Source organism: Thamnophis sirtalis, unplaced genomic scaffold (genome assembly GCF_051295495.1).
Source record: "Thamnophis sirtalis isolate CommonGarterSnake01/CBP01778 unplaced genomic scaffold, rThaSir2_p1.2 scaffold_10, whole genome shotgun sequence".
Classification (NCBI taxonomy): Eukaryota; Metazoa; Chordata; class Lepidosauria; order Squamata; family Natricidae; genus Thamnophis; species Thamnophis sirtalis.
The window spans coordinates 37763140-37777070 of NW_028261390.1; positions in this window are offsets into that span (position 1 = coordinate 37763140).

Below are 13931 nucleotides of genomic sequence, written 5' to 3' on the forward strand. Positions count from 1 at the left end.
AAGATTGGTCTATAGTTTCCAGGGTCTTTTTCTTTCCTCCCCGCATGAAAGAGGAAAAAAGGATGATAATAATCTGTGGGCTTCGTTATTTCTTTAAGGCCCTCAGTCATGTCTTTGATACGTTCCCCACACCTGGGAAAGAGCTAAGCCCCCTGGTTTGATTGTCTACGAATTGCTGGTTTAGTTCACTGAGATTTCATGGCTCAGTGTTTTCTGTGGGAATAGGGTCTCTCTCTTCTCTCCCCCTCCCTCTCATTTCTGTTTTTCTCTATTTTTTTCTCTCCCTTTCTCTTCTTCCTTTCTATCTTTCTTTCCTTCCCTTTCCCTCTTTCTTTTTCTTTCTTTTTAATGGAATATGATAGCAAATCCAAAATAAAGTTATTAATTGTAGGAAATTGCTTCTCTGTAATCTTTTCATAGTGAACTCTAAGTCGATAGAAGCTGGCAAGATTGTACTAACAGCAATAGGATATATATTTTGATTTCTTTTGAGTTTGACAATATAATACTTTATCCAAAATTATAAATAATCTTATTTTCAGATGCATTTTTTGACCATCTGTTATTTTTTTTAAAAAATTCAGACTTGCTTCCAATTTGTGCCTTCTGGCAAACTGCAGTTTTCTTGGCAAGAGATCTAGCTTGTCATTGCTTTCGTCATAGGTCTGAGAAAGTTTCCTTCCTTCCTTCCTTCCTTCCTTCCTTCCTTCCTTCCTTCCTTCCTTCCTTCCTTCCTTCCTTCTTTTTATCTTTCTTTCTTTCTTTCTTTCTTACTTACTTACTTTCTTTCTTTCCTCTTCCTTTCTTTCCCCCTGATTTGTTTCCCTCTCTTTTCCCTCTCTCTCATTCTCTCCCTTTAGCTCTCTTTCATTTCTTTCTCCCTCTCCCCCTTCTCCGTCTAATTTGTTTCCCTCTATTTTCCTCTCTCCCATTCTTTCCTTCCAGCTCTCTTTCATTTCTCTCTCTATCTCTCCCTCATTCTCCCCTTTTCTCTTTCATCTCTTTCTTGCACCTGCAAGCAAAATACCCTCCTGGGCTGGGATCATGGCGGCGGGGACAGCGACTCCTTCTGCTGCCGCCACTGAGAAGTGAGTAGCTGGCTGTGCTGTGCAGGAGACTCCTCAGCGCCAGACTCCAGTCGGTCCCCTTCATGTTGGCTCAGGAAAGAGCCGGAGCAGCCATCTCTGGATGCAGAGAGGGAAGAGCTCCAGAGCCCTGCACAAGGAGAGCCCTGTGCAGCGCAGGAGAACCGGAGCTCTTCCCTCCCTGCACTCAACCAGCTTCTGCTGCTGCTGCTGCTCCCCATTCCCCTCATTCCTGAGCCAACCCGAAGGGGACCGCGTCTCACGCTGACTTGAATCTGGTGCTGAGGAGTCTCCTGTGCAGCGTGGCTCCCCTGCACTGCGTCCCCATTTACTCCCTTCATTGCGCAGTGGTGACAGCGGGAGGACAGTCGTTGCCTCCTCCGCCTTGATCCTGGCCCAGGAGGGTATTTCGCTTGCACATGCGCAAGAGATGAGCGCGAGAAAAGAGCTGGAGCTCTTCCCGACACTGAGTTGCCTGCAAAGAACGCGGAATGGCAAAAGCAGGTGAGAGGCTCATGCCTTCTTGGGGTGGAGAGCAGATTGTGCGATTGGGTCAGCAGGGAGCCATTCTTTCCTCCTTGCCTGCGGTCTGACTCCTATGTTCCCCCCACCCCCCCACCCCACCCCTCTCTCTCTGATCTTGGGCACTGGGCCACCTTCGGTGAGAGGAGCAGCAGAAGCCCCTCCCCTACTGGCGCAAGGTTCCATTCTTTCCTTCTCCGGCTGCTTGCACGATGATCCCACCTCGCAGACTTCCAACCAGTAACCCCCTCCCAGCAGCACACCTGGGAAACAGCTAAGCCCCCTGGTTTGATTGTCTACGAATTGCTGGTTCAGTTCCCCTGAGCAATGAGCAATGAAGCCTCTCCCTTCCCGTTCTCCCGCCATTCCCTAGCTTGTCATGCATTCTTTCAAAAAATCGGGACTTTTTAAAGATGCCGCGGGACAAATTATTAATAATCGGGACTGTCCCCACCAAAGCGGGACGTCTGGTCACCTTATATTAGACAGCTAGCTTTCTGAATCCAGATCAAAATCCAACATCACTCATGGTTTTACTTTTTATTTTATATATTGGAAAACAATGTTAGAAAGATCATATTGTTAAATTGTTATAAAACTTGAGAGATGGAATATACCTGACCTGGTCACATTTAGGCCTCAGCTACCATGAAGAATTGCTTAAAATATGGTACAAATACAATAATCATATGAAATTGAACAAAATTTTGTCAGCACTTGCAATGTAAATTCTTGATAGAAACCTAAAAATGGATTTCATTTTATATGCATAGATCTTTCTAAGCCGGTGAACTATTGCATTGGATGACAAACTGAAGCTTAATCCAGGCATGGTAATCAATGCCTTAGAATTGGGAAAGAGCTCAGAATCCAATATATAGGTTGTTTTATGAGCTTTTCTTCTGTATTCTGAATTTTGTTCAGTATGGCAAATATTCTTACACGGCATTATCTTCACTACAACAAAAAAAGCATAAATGCTGATAGATTTATTATTATATATGCATTTATATACCATACTTCTAAGATGCATTTGCTTTTACTGTCTTTCTCTGGTGAATGTAATGTGGACTGATATTAAAGTTGGTCACATCATGAGGAAATCAGTAAAGATGTGGATGAAGATTGCTTTCTGAAAAATATACATTTCTATGTTTATTTTATATTCAGTGTCAGTAACATAAATGAAAGTAGCCATAACTATTCACTACAGGCCTATTTTTCAAGGTTTCATCTCGGTTAAATTGACAATACAAAACAAGTAATTTTTCAAAACAGTTTTTGCATAAAATGATATATCCACAATTGCCTCATTTTTTTAATGACAGTAAACATTGTAAGGGATTTGCCTCATTTTTTTTAATGACAGTAAACATTGTAAGGGATTTGAAATTTGAAAATTCTGCAAGAAGGTTTGAAAAGACTTTCCCATAATACGTATTGCAAGGAGATGAGGGAGAAACATAAAGCAACATGTCTTCTGCACCTTCTGTGTCTATACTAAGATTTAGGAAGTCCTAACTATTCTTTAATCAAGTGAGAATTAGATTTAGTGGAGAACACGGAGGCTGCTGTAAGAACTGTGCTGTAGGTAGAGCATGCAGCTAATTGTACTTTGAGATACAGAGAACTAGAAATGGGTTTTGTGACTGCTGATAGTATACAATAAATCTCTAAATTCTTTCTGCATCATGTTGAGGTAGCTCAGTTACAAGCTCTGCCACCTTGCATGCTAAATAGTAGAGAGTATGGGCTTTTAGAACTAAGCCATAAATTTAGGCTTTAGGCATAATAATTTTTAAAAATCTAATTTTGTTTATACAACTTCATAAAACAGGTGCTTCTTCCATTTCATTTAAAGTCTGAAAAAATGAATAATAAAAGGGGGACAGAAAGAAAATGCAAACAAAATTCAGGAGGGAGGCAATAATCTGTCAGAATTGCTCTAAAGTAATAATCCTTTTAAAGTACTGTTCTCATTTACATCTAAATATCGCTTACAGTAAAGGACACAATGTTCAATACATTTCGGTTTATATTTTACAATAATGGAGAATTTTCATTTTTCAAAATGAAAAGTCCATATGGCTCATCATAAATGATCAGAGCTTATGGTATGCCAGACAGGTGATAGGTTATCCATATGTACATATATAAATGGAATGGATTTTTCCAAAATGTTATCTGAAAGCCACCCTCAATGGATCATGAAAATCAGAAATAGTGAATTCTTTCAGATTTGATAGTTCTATTCAACATTGCCCAGTATCGTATATTTTTTTCTTGTTCTTGTTATTTATTAGGATTTTCTTTTACATTGGTTTGGGTCTAATTAAGCTTTGATTGGGTCTAATTAAGCTTTGACTAAATGTATATTTTGGATGTTCTGGACTTTCAATAATACTTTCATTAAAGAAGACCTCTTTTGGCTGTTCCAACCCAATGAAGAGAGAAGAATGACAACTGCTAGAGCCGAAAATATAATTAAAAGTTATCCGGAATTGACATAATCATTCACTTCTGAGGAAGATAATTTCACTACAGTTCCAGATGAAACTATTAACATACAAAACTGGAAATGAAAGTTATTGAGAGAGAATAAATACAAATCTTATATTTGCAGATCATTATTTTTTTCTAGTTAAGAATATTAAGGCTGGATTATATTCTGTTTGTGTCATGGCCAAAAAGCAATCCTGTTTTCTTTTTGGCCATAAAATCCTGAATCCCCACACAAAAACCAGAGTCCAGCATGGGATAATAAATATATCAACATTACAATGTAATGATTAGAGCATTGGACTAGGACTGGGAGACCCAGATGATAGTTCACCTTGGTCATTGATGCTCACTTCAAAATATATTTTCCTGGGATTGTGAAAGCTCAGCAAAATACGCAGTTTCTTTAAAGCAGCTAAAGTATAGGATGCTTCCGAATCTTATTTCTGGACTTCTTTTCTGGACTATGTTTCAGCTCTGAAGCACTGCACCGCCCTAGCCAAGAAGCAATCTTATCAGTATTTTTCTTTTTTCATTAGTGTTCCTGGGAGGAGTTAGTTCAATATTTATATTTTCTCAAGCTAGGTTAAGTTAAAATAGGATGCTTCAAGATTCATTTAACTGTTTCCTGCTGATCTTTTTGTTAAAAGAAGCGTTATTTTTCGATAAAATCTCTTCCAGCCTTACAGGAAAAAGCAATTTAAGTAATCAAGTAAAGTGTCAATTAATTTATGTTGTGATTATATGAGAATAACTGATAAAAGAGAAAGGAATCTTTGGCAGCATTTACTAAATAATATTTGAAAATTCTTAGTCCTTCCTCATTCTTATAAAAAAAAGCACTGTTCAATAGTGCAACTTCAGCACATCAACCTTTTTTGAATATAGTATCTTTTTATTGGACTTTATAAAATCTAAAGAGAGCAAATAGAACTAACCTTTTATTTATTTGAGTTCCATTAATACAAAGATATAAAGTTGTAGCTAGGGTCTCAGAGGGATCAGGCATTTTTCAAATTATATAGAATCTGGTACCATTTGCTTAGAAGACACAATCTCTAGTCGGCTATCTCAGCAGGCAACATGCATTCTTACTTGTCAGTATTTCCCTTCAAGCTAACTAAAATCTCATTGAAAACAATCCAAAACTATTTTTAACAAATTAATCAAGACAAGGCCATATCTATTTACTTTTTATCAATTGGTAAGCTAGAAAAATGTGGGATATCAACACAAGATGGATGTATAATTGACCGACAATCTGGACTCAATGTGTAGTCCTTAATGAAACTACATTTAGATGGAGGGAAGTCAGCAGTGAAGTACCCCAAGGTTCTGTTCTAAACACAGTAGTCTTCAATATATTCATAAAAAAATACATAGAGAAAAGTAAGGCTTTGCATTTAGGCAAGAAAAACCAAATGTGCAGGTATAGATTAGGTGAAACCTGGCTCAATAGTAACTGAAAAAGGGATCTTGGAGTTCTATTGTGGCCCAGCAGGAGCCTTTGGCGCTCTGACAGCGAGGGGCCCTATGAGTCAGCTCTGGAAGATGTGGATGACCCTGGACAGGGTTCAGACTCCGAGCAGGGACCAGAGAGGCTGGTTGGCCACCAGGAGGTGCCTGAGGCATGGAGCAACGGTGAAAGCCAAAGGGAGTTGGTCCCTAACATCAGGCCCTAGAGCAGTGGGGAGGAGCTAGGGGAGTTGGTCCCGGATGCCAGGCAAAGGCGGGCAGATAAGTGCCGACAGCAGATACAGAAGATAATTGGACCCAGGTGGTTGTAATTAGGCTCCTCCCAAGAGAATATATAGGAAGAGACTTTGGGAGGAGGCTGTTTGCAGGATTCAACTAATATACTAATGATGGAGAAGCTCTCGTGTGTATTTCTTATCTTGGAAGTCTGGGTTGCTGCCAAAGTCTTGTCAGTGTGTTAATTTACTGTGAATAAATTGTCTAGCAGTAATCTTGGCATGCCTCATCGTACGGAGTGGGGGGGGGTCAGAACAGAGTTCTAATGGAAAATCACATATATGTGAGCCAGCAGCAAAGATGACTAGAAGGCTGGAGGCTAAAACATATGAAGTATGGTTGTAGGGATTGGTTATGTCTAATCAAGTGAAAAGAAGGACTCAGGGTGACATTGTAGCAGTGTGAGGGGCTGTCACAAAGAAAATGAGGGGCTGTCACAAAGAAAATGAGGTCAACCTCTTTTCCATAGCACCAGAAGGCAAGAAAAGAAGCAATGGGTGGAAACTAATCAAGGAGAGAAGCAAACTAAAACTAAGGAGACATTTCCTGACAGTGGAACAGCTTACCTTCAGAGAAGTTGTGGGTATTCCATCACTGGAGTATGGAGTATCACATTAAGTAGAGACTAGACAGCCATTTGTTTGAGATGGTATATGGTCTCCTGATTGAGCAAGGGTTGGACTAGAAGCCCTCCAAGGTCCCTTTCAACTCTGTAATTCTGCTATTCTGTTTCAGTGGCAATATTCGGTTCCACCACAAAACCGCGTTCGACTAAAGCGCGCTCGCCGAAACCGCGTAGCTGACGTCATCAAAGCGCGCCAACAGTGCAGAGAAAAAAGCACGCTGTAAACGCTAAAGCTAAAATTAACCCCTAAACCTAAACCTAACCCCCCTAAACCTAATCCTAAACCTAACCCTAAACCTAACCCTAACCCTAAACCTAACCATTAACATAACGCTAAACCTAATCCTAACCCTTAACCTAACCCTAACCCTAACCCTAACCCTTAACCTAACCCTAACCCTAACCCTAACCCTAACCCTAACCCTAACCCTAACCCTAACCCTAACCCTTAACCTAACCCTAAACCTAACCCTAAACCTAACCCTAAACCTAACCCTTACCTTAACTTGAATCGGCTTGCTTTCAAAGCGCTATTTAAAGCGCCCATTTTTCTCCGTGGTCGCTGTTGTCACCCTGCTGATGACGTCAGTGACGCGGTTTAATCAGGCGCGCTTTAGTGGAGCGCGGTTTTGTCGTGCCATGCAATATTCATGTAACAAAGAAGACAGCTTAGCTGCATTTCCAACAAGTTACAGAATTTCAAGGAACCCCCCCTCCCCCAATTCAGGTATGTAATTATCTTTCTACAGAATAGTAATTTCAGATAAAAATGTCCCTGCAGGTAAAAATTCTTGACATCAGTAATCTATCTCCTATTGCCAAGAACTTTGATTCAATAAGCTGACAATCAAATTAATCAAGACACAATGCATAAATAGCACAGATAGATTTACTATGGTGCTAATGGGCAAATTTTGTCTCTTATTACAGAAATTGTGGCTTTTGGCATTGGTCTTTGCAATAATTATTCCATTTGCTTCTAAGCTCACAAAATGATCCTAAGCTCTGTTGTTAAGGCAGTTGGACAAATTGCCAAGCAGCACCATTTGAAATAAAATGAAAATGGAATCTTTTAAAAAGGCAGTTATGCAACACATATGGTAGATCAATTATAAAAATAAAAATACCACTTTAGACGATGTTTTAACATCCTAAAGATATATTTTTTGAAAAGCTAGTTATTCCTTTAAAAAAACAAACTTTTTTTACTTTTATGTTGCTTAAGTCTTCAATTATTGGACCAAATGTTAGGTTAGTTTACTAAAACATTTAAACAGGTTGTTCTTACAAACAAAGGCTTTATTTTAGGCACATGAATAGTTCCATTGATTTCAAGGTAGCTAATGTCAGTCTTCCAGAATATATAGTAAGTCTGATTTTCAAGCTCACTTATTCTTGTCCTCAAATCAGTCTTGCACTGATTTACAGTACAACTGTAGGCATATAATGAAACAGTTTAATGTGCGGCCTAAAGTAATTTTCTTAATATAGTGGGTTTACTTCATTTTTCAAAAATGTAACAACACATAGATTTTATATAAGGGAGCAGTTCAAGATGAAAGATTTCTAGTAACTACTACACTTTAAAAAAAGAAACACACCTTTTAAAATATCTAAATTCGGTTCAATCTTCCCTAGAGTTCATGGTGTTTTTAAAAGGTCTTGTAAGCAGAAAGGCATCAATTTAGAGCAGCTTTTTTCTTAGTTTTGAGTTCATCAAATATGTATAGTTCTATCATATTTCCATTTCATGCCTTTGGTTTTTACTAGCGATTTCTGAAGCTTGATTAAAATACATCACATAATGGATCAATTGAAGCAAGGATGTGATACCTGTTTTGGCATTACAATGTATGTTTTTGTTACTTTGGCAAGATTTAGATAAATAGGAAGGAAGAAAGAAAGGAAGGAAAAGCCCATTCCTTGAGCAAAACATATTTTCAGACAATTTTAAAATGCAATAAAGATGGAGTTCGATATTTTATTGGTTCTAAGCAATTACAATAGCAAGCTGGTTCAATTGGCTGGAATATGTTATTAAAATTAGGCTATACTTGCAGAATAAAATGATGATTAATATTTTATTAAATTATAGACATACATCTCTTTTTTTCTTTTCTTTCATCTTTCCAATCCTGTGAAAATATATATATTTCAAAAAGAAGTTAAAACAGAAAAACAGATACAAATGAAATGGGGAATGGAGAAAAACTGCTCATTGAGACAATAAAGTTTTTTTTAATTTTAATTGAACAAAAACACAAAAAAAGAATCACCCTTCATTACATCTTGTAGAAAGTGTGTCGATTGGTTACAGATAACTTTTGTGCATTTTTTCCACAGTCATTATTTATAGTTCATATTAGATTATACACTTTAAGTCAAAAATCTTTGTATATCTTACTATCAATGTACCACAATTCTCATTTGACTACAATTATTTGAACATGCTTTTACCTCAAATCATTCATATTTGAAGATACAACTGCACAATTCATTAGCTATTTCAAAAAATTCTCCAATAGCATTATACCTTTATAGCATCTTTTAAGTAAAAGTCAATTAATAAAGTTTCTAAGCCTTTCCCTTTTTTCCAACTCACTGACTAAAATTTATATCCAAGTTACTTTAGCCAATACCATAGCACGTATATATTGTTAAACAATGTCCATTAAAATTTCCTTGTTATTATAATTGGCTAAAAATCATTTACTACTTATGCTCCATCTCCTCTCATCAGGGCCCCCACCCAAAAAAACCTTACACCTTTATAACAAGATCTAAATGAAAATTTGTTAATAAAATTCATAGGTCTTTTTCCCAAGTCACAATTTACAATTTATATCCAAATTTCTTTTACTAAATTGTCAATACATGTATATATCATTTCGCTGTATCCATTATCATTTCATTATTATTATTTATAGTTAATTAATAGTTAGTGAGTAAACATTTAATAACAATCTAAAACAATCTAGGAGTTACAAAATTCCTACTTATTAATCACGAATAAGAAAAAAACTATTTTTTTATTACCAACTTTCATTGTCAACCTATATCTTTCCAGTAACAAAACAGTCTTATCTCTCTTGCCAATTGTGGAGCTCCAATTCATCAAATTCCCTTTTCCATATTTCCTTCTTTCCATTTTCACCCACATTTGCTCCATTAATAAATTCATCTATTGTCTTATCTTTATCTTCTATATCTTCATTCTCCCCTTTAATTTTTGGGGCTCCAACCCCATCATCTTTTGCTGTGAGGAAGACTAGTCTTTCCAACTTCTTCTCAATTCTCCCATATCCTTCCAATAGATTTTGAATTCCAGCCAAGATATTTTGGAATTTTAAGGTTTCCTCATCTAAGTATTGACCCATGTTTCCAAAACAGAAGAGAGAAAGAAAAAGAAGAAAATCTAATAATGACTGCGACTCTAGTCTTCCAGGCCTTTCTTACTTTTATTTTAAATTGACTTGAACACAAGTTCTTTTATACTCTTCAAAGGGGAAGTGTTCTGTTCCCTCTTTCTTTCTTTCTTTCTTTCTTTCTTTCTTTCTTTCTTTCTTTCTTTCTTTCTCTCTCTCTCTCTCTCTCTCTCTCTCTCTCTTTCTTTCTTTCCCTGCCAAAATAATTCTCAGAGGCACCTGTGAAAACAGTTTGTGCCCTTGGTTCTTTATCAGTTTCTGTAAACAAGTTGCAAACCCTTCAGCTGCAAAGTTAGTGAAGTCAAGTAAGAAGAGAGATATGTTGTTTCAAAAAAACCTCCAAGTCACAGTTAATTTTCACCTTCTGTAGGAAACAAAGTTCTTTAGATTTCTTTTAGCATGGTTTAATAACAAGTAGTAGGAAGTAGTAGGAAAAAGGAAGGTTTTAATCCAAAAGTCAAAAAATAAAGCAACAAGAAGCAGAAGTAAAAAAAAAATCAATCTGTTCACTTTAATAGGAGAGATGAAGAATGTTACAAGCATTTCAATCCACAAAAAATAGTTAGAAAGACAAAGGAAAAAAAAAACTTTCCACAGCGATCCCATTAGGATTATTTTCGCAGCTCAGTTTTTTTGTTTAAGGATCTAATTTGGTTTTAAAGAAACATTTCTTTGGGCAGTCTTTAGCAAAATAGAAAAAAATACCTCACCAGATAGACTCACTTTCTCTTTTCACTTCCTTCCTTCTGGAGCGTCCCGATTTCATCAGCCTAGGGGCTGCCTGTTTACCGCGGACTTGAAGCACTTCCCTTGGGTCTATCAGGGATTTTGCGATATCTCTGAGACCAGCAAGGCTTTGTCTTCCTGATCACCATCTCTACGGGGCGGTTTAGGTCTCAATGGACCCCCCCAGTGGCAAAAGTAGCAACGGCGGTCTCAGAGTATTGAGACCGCATGTTGTAACATCGTGATGTGGCTCCTCCCCCAAGATAATAAAGTTTTGTGAGTGGAAATCTTGCTCAAAGATTAAAGTATTTTCTGAAAGCAAATTAAAATGTTGGGAGGTTTTAATAGAAGATTGGCCTATCTACTCTATGGATGCTCAGTTGAAGTTATTCTTTTTATTTTATGTGCTTCTTTAGTAAAAAAAATATAAAAAGGAAAAGCCCCCACAAAAACAAAGAGGAAAGAGAAACAAAAGGAGATAAAACAAAAAGTATTATGCATAAAATAAGTAAAACTAATACAATAATAAGTAAAACCCTTAAATAAATCTTGAGCATGTGAAATAATGTTTGTCAATCTTACCATTACATTAAAACAGAACAGCTCATTATTGATATCCATGATTACGTATTACTATTATTCAAATTGGTTTGCATACAACTTTGTCCTATAAAACTGAACAAATAATTATTTTTCTACTGATAGCAGACATGGAAGTTTTCTTTTTTTTATAGCAATAATATACTAGAGGATCTTTCAACAATCCACCATCATTCAATTATCACCAAAAGACACCTTGATAAGCAAAGTGAAATACTCGGTGTTGTCACTCAGAGCTATGGGAATTACAAGTAGGTTTGTTTCCCTGGAGAATCATCTCTTTTTACTTACCTGGATTTGTGATTTGTTTAGGCAGAGCAGTAGCCAATTGTCATCAACTTCAGACAGCAGTTTATCACTTTATTTATATTAAGTGTGGTAATAGTCTAATAAACCTAGATGTTTCTGTCAGCATTGATTCTGACAGAATCAATATGCTTCTTTTTAGTACAGATTTTGATTAGCATGTCCAGCTGTTTATTTTTAGTGTAATGTCCAATCCAATGAATCTAGTTTCTTATTTTTTAAAAGAATTGCCCTGAAGGTCTTTTCAGAGTTACCATTTGCCAGTGTACCTTGATTTAGATCCAATCAGTCAAACTTGCGTCCCCAAGGCTTGGTTAGGCACCAGCAGAATGTAATATATTACATTGCTAATACATTGCATATACATTTGGAAATTTAGGTTTGAATTGGCTGGAATTACCATATAATTACACAAGAAAAGAGAGGATCCCTGTTCTCTGCTAAAAAGAATCCAAGAAATGGAAACTAATATGACTTCATATTTCTAACCTTTTTTTCCCTTGTTGCCTTGTTCTTTTCTCCATAGAAACATACAATTTTGTTTGTGGTATCTGTGGCTTTCTAAGTATGAGCTTTAGTTCAAAAGAAACAGGTTCTGGTTGAATTGAGTTTTTCTGCCATTTCTAAGATAAACTTTGGTGTAACTCACCAGGGAAACACCAGATCACAAAATGGAGTGGTTTTTTAGCATTCCCGACTCAGGACACTACTAATATGTGTTTGTTGTTCGAATCTGAGCTTTGGTTCAAAAGAAACAATTTCTGGTTGAATTGAGTTCTTTTGCCAAATTGAGATACACTTTACTGTAACTCCCCAGGGAAACACCAGATCACAAAATGGAGGAGTTTTTTTTAGCATTCCCGACTCAGGAAACTACTAATATATGTTTGTTGTTCGAATCTGAGCTTTGGTTCAAAAGAAACACTTTCTGGTTGAATTGAGTTCTTTTGCCAAATTGAGATACACTTTGCTGTAACTCCCCAGGGAAACACCAGATCATAAAAGGAGGAGTTTTTTAGCATTCCCGACTCAGGACACTACTAATATGTGTTTGTTGTTCGAATCTGAGCTTTAGTTCAAAAGAAACAGGTTCTGGTTGAATTGAGTTTTTCGGCCATTTCTAAGATAAACTTTGGTGTAACTCCCCAGGGAAACACCAGATCACAAAATGGAGTGGTTTTTTAGCATTCCCGACTCAGGACACTACTAATATGTGTTTGTTGTTCGAATCTGAGCTTTGGTTCAAAAGAAACACTTTCTGGTTGAATTGAGTTCTTTTGCCAAATTAAGATACACTTTACTGTAACTCCCCAGGGAAACACCAGATCACAAAATGGAGGCGTTTTTTTAGCATTCCCGACTCAGGAAACTACTAATATATGTTTGTTGTTCAAATCTGAGGTTTGGTTCAAAACAAACACTTTCTGGTTGAATTGAGTTCTTTTGCCAATTTGAGATAGACTTTGCTGTAACTCCCCAGGGAAATAGCAGATCACAAAATGGAGTGTTTTTTTAGCTTTCCCGACTTAGGACACTACTAATATGTGTTTGTTGTTCGAATCTGAGCTTTGGTTCAAAAGAAACACTTTCTGGTTGAATTGAGTTCTTTTGCCAAATTGAGATACACTTTACTGTAACTATATGTACACATCCTGGAGAAGCAATTTAAATTCTCTTTATACCAAAAACACAATTTTTACAATACATGAATCAAAAGATCTGAGTTTTGGTAGACTTTCTTTTCAGAAAAGGCTTCATATAAAATGTGTTTGGGGAGATGAAAAGTATACTGTTCAACAAGCAGTCATCTGGCCTTGGTTTTGAAAGATAGGATCTTCATCCTATAAAGATGTAGATGCCATTGTTATCCTGAATACACACATTATAATCATATGTTTGCCAAGGTGTGAACTGCGATCATGTCTAAGAAATTGTAGGGCTGCAAAAACAATATAGACAGGAAAATACACACACTAGAGGTGGTATTCAGCCAGTTCTGACAGGTTCTGGAGAACTGGTAGGGAAATTTTGAGTAGTTTGGAGAACTGATAAATAGGCTGGCCCCACCCCTGCTGCTTCCCAGCCTTCCAGCTGATCTTCCTTTGTTGCTCTGAACAGGAGAACGGAGCTGGAAAGCAGATTATTGGGGTGGGGAGGGAATGGGGATTTTGCAATAACCTTCTCCTGTCATGCACACAAAGCCACGCCCACAGAACCGGTAGTAAAAAATTTTTGAATCCCACTACTGACACATACACACACACACACATACACACACTCACACATGCGTGCGCGCGCGCACACACACACACACACACACACTCCCAGAAGGTTTAACTTAACATCATAATGGTTCCAGACACAGCATACCTGTTTAAATGAGGATTAGAG